Here is a 4,119-nt window from a genome sequence, read left to right as displayed (position 1 = left end):
GTTTGCAAAGGGCCCAAGGAATGTATGGTTTGCTTTAAGCGCGGATGGCATTAATCCTTTCGGGGAGCAGAGCAGCAATCACAACACCTGGCCCGTGACTCTATGTATGTATAACCTTCCTCCTTGGATGTGCATGAAGCTGAAGTTCATTATGATGCCAGTTCTCATCCAAGGCCCTAAGCAACCCGGCAACGAAATTGATGTGTACCTAAGGCCATTAGTTGAAGAACTTTTACAGCTGTGGAATGGAAACAGTGTACGTACGTGGGATGAGCACAGACAGGAGGAATTTAACCTTAAGGCGTTGCTGTTCGTGACCATCAACGATTGGCCCGCTCTCAGTAATCTTTCAGGACAGACAAACAAAGGATACCACGCATGCACGCACTGTTTAGATGACACTGAAAGTATATACCTGGACAAATGCAGGAAGAATGTGTACCTAGGCCATCGTCGATTTCTTCCGACCAACCATCAATGTCGAAAGAAAGGCAAGCATTTCGAAGGCGAGGAAGATCACCAGAAGAAGCCCGCCATGCGCACCGGTGATCACGTGCTTGCTATGGTCAATGATTTACACTACGTAATCTTTGGAAAGGGTCCCGGTGGACTAGCTGTTCCGAATGACGCTGAGGGACACGCACCCATGTGGAAGAAGAAATCTATATTTTGGGACCTACCCTACTAGAAAGACCTAGAGGTCCGCTCCTCAATCGACATGATGCACGTGACGAAGAACCTTTGCGTGAACCTGCTAGGCTTCTTGGGCGTGTATGGGAAGACAAAAGATACACCTGAGGCACGGGAGGACCTGCAACGTTTGCACGAAAAAGACGGCATTGCCTCCGAAGCAGTATAAAGGTCCTGCCAGCTACGCTCTTACGAAAGAAGAGAAAGAAATCTTCTTTGAATGCCTGCTCAGTATGAAGGTCACGACTGGCTTCTCGTCGAATATAAAGGGAATAATAAATACGCTAGAGAAAAAGTTTCAGAACCTAAAGTCTCATGACTGCCACGTGATTATGACGCAACTGCTTCCGGTTGCATTGAGGGGGCTTCTACCGGAAAACGTCCGATTAGCCATTGTGAAGCTATGTGCATTCCTCAATGCAATCTCTCAGAAGGTGATCGATCCAGAAATCGTACCAAGGCTAAGGAGTGATGTGGCGCAATGTCTTGTCAGTTTCGAGCTGGTGTTCCCACCATCCTTCTTCAATATCACGACGCACGTCCTAGTTCATCTAGTCGACGAGATTGTCATCCTGGGGCCCGTATTTCTACACAATATGTTCCTCTTTGAGAGGTTCATGGGAGTCCTAAATAAATATGTCCGTAACCGCGCTAGGCCAGAAGGAAGCATCTCCATGGGCCATAAAACAGAGGATGTTATCGGGTTTTGTGTTGACTTCATTCCTGGCCTTAAAAAGATAGGTCTCCCTAAATCGTGGTATGAGGGGAGACTGACTGGAAAATACACTCTTTGAAGAGACTCAATAATATGCAGGGACGGATATTCTTGGTCTCAAGCACACTACACAGTTCTACAGAACTCTACCTTGGTGACCCTGTATGTCGATGAACACAAGAACAGTCTGCGCTCCAAACACCCGGAGCAGTGTGACGACTGGATTACATGTGAACACATCAGGACTTCCAGCAGTTGGTTGGAAACACGTCTCAGAGGTGATAACACTGTTTGTAATGAGTTGTACTTGTTGTCTAGGGGACCATCTTTGACTGTATTGACTTATAAAGGATACGAGATAAATGGGAATACATTTTACACGATCGCCCAAGATCAAAAGAGCACTAACCAAAACAGCGGTGTCCGCTTTGATGCAGCAACCGAGAGCGGAAAGGACACATATTATGGTTACATAGTGGACATATGGGAACTTGACTATGGACCTGATTTTAAGGTCCCTTTGTTTAAGTGCAAATGGGTCAATCTGTTAGGCGGCGGGGCACAGGTAGACCCACAGTACGGAATGACAACAGTGGATCTAAAAAATCTTGGGTACACTGACGAACCGTTCGTCCTAGCCAATGATGTGGCACATGTTATCTATGTGAAGGACATGTCTACCAAACCGAGAAAAAGAAAAGATAAGGAAGCGAATACATCATACGATGAGCCAAAGCGCCACATAGTTCTTTCAGGAAAAAGGGACATCCTGGGAGTGGACGGCAAGACAGACATGTCTGAAGATTATAAAAAGTTTCATGAAATTCCTCCCTTCAATGTCAAGGCTGACCCAAGCATCCTGATAAACAATGAAGATTATCCATGGTTACGACGCAGTAAGCAAATGACACAAGCGAAGAAAAAGTGAAGACTTTCTCCCGCAACTATTATGATGATACCATGCCAACTTTGTAACACACGAACATGCTACCATTGTCCGTTTTGTACATGCACATGCTATGTGGGTGAAATTATGATACCATCCCAACTTTCAACTTTTTCAGAGTTCATTTGAAATGCTTTCATGTCTTATGGTTCAAGGTTTTATGTGTTGAGGCAAATGGATCAATATGTCAGGAGGCGGGGTACAGGTAGACCCATAGTACGGTATGACAACAGTGGATCTAAACAATTTTGGGTACACAGACGAACCATTCGTCCTAGCCAATGATGTGGCGCAGTTATTGTCCGAAACTTTGATACTTCGAAAGTGATTGTCCATTTTGTACACGAAGTGCATCAAGTTTTTGTCGTAACCCTCTCTACTTTTTGGAACATGCTATGTGGGTGAAATGATGATACCATGCCAACTTTCAACCTTTTCAGAGTTTATTTTAAATGCTTTCCAATTTCAGGGTCATTTAGCTCAAAGAATGAATTAATAGCAAACAGAATGAACTACAAAACTTTTATGAAAATAAAAACAATCAATTAAAATATTATGTTATGATCAACTAAACTAAAACTATAATATTCTTCAATAGCAAAAAGAATATAATTTTTGTGACCTAAAATCAAATTATAAGTATTTAATTGTAAGTATAAATAAAAAATAAATAGAAAAAAATAAAAAAAAATCTATTTTTATAGTAAAGTTATTCATAAACTAGTGATTCACACAAATTTTTAAAAATACAAATTTAAACTATTCAAAATTTTAAAACGAATGGCACTAACAGAAAGTTTATAATTTTTGTGACCTAAAATCAAAAAGAAATCACTAAAAAACTATAAGTATTTAGTTGTAAGTATAAATAGAAAAAAATTCTATTTTTATAGTAAAGTTATTCATAAACTAGTGATTCACACAAATTTTTAAAAATTCAAATTTAAACTATTCAAAATTTAAAACTAATGACACTAACAGAAAGTTTATAATTTTTGTGACCTAAAAGCAAAAAGAAATCACTAAAAAACTGTAAGTATTTAGTTTTAAGTAGAAATAAATAAAATAAAAAACCAAAAAAAATGTAGAAATAAAAAAGAAAAAACCAAAAAAAATGTCACCTACTGGGCCTCCACGGCCTGAATACGACTAGAAACCCTACATGGGCCAGGATTCAGGCCCGCAGAAGGCCCAATAGGCCCACATGCAGTAGCAAGTTTAGGCCCGAAAGCCTGCATAAGAGAGGAGCTCGAATGGGGAGGCACACCAGCGCTTATAAACAAGTGCTGGCGCCCTTCAGCTAGCGAGGTGGGACTAAACTTTCGGCCGCGCCAGCGCCAGCACAAGGCCATTGGTCCCTGTTGGAGGCACCAATCGGGACCATAGGGGGGGCATTGGTACCGGTTCGTGGCACCAACCGGGACGATTGCCCCCCTATGGTCCCGGTTCGAGCCACCAACCGGGACCAAAGGCCTCTTCTTCCCGCCCTTTCGGCTGCTGAAAAGAGACCTTTGGTCCCGGTTGGTGGCACCAACCGGGACCATAGGTAGGCATTCGTCCCGGTTCATGCCATGAACCGGGACCATTGCTCTGGATATATAAGGTAGCACTTGTGAAAATTTCGCCAATCGCTCCCATTCCCCCCCGACGCCGCCAGGCCGTTCGTCGTCGTCATCGCCGCCCCGAGCCCGTCGTCGCCCGCTCCCCGTCGCCGTCGCCCCGCGCCGCCGCAGGCCTTCTCCCCGTCGCTGCGTGCGCCCTCGCCGGC

This window comes from Triticum dicoccoides, chromosome 1A (assembly GCF_002162155.2).
Source record: "Triticum dicoccoides isolate Atlit2015 ecotype Zavitan chromosome 1A, WEW_v2.0, whole genome shotgun sequence".
Taxonomy (NCBI): Eukaryota; Viridiplantae; Streptophyta; class Magnoliopsida; order Poales; family Poaceae; genus Triticum; species Triticum dicoccoides.
The sequence above is the reverse complement of the archived record's forward strand: the minus strand, read 5'-3'. Positions refer to the sequence as shown.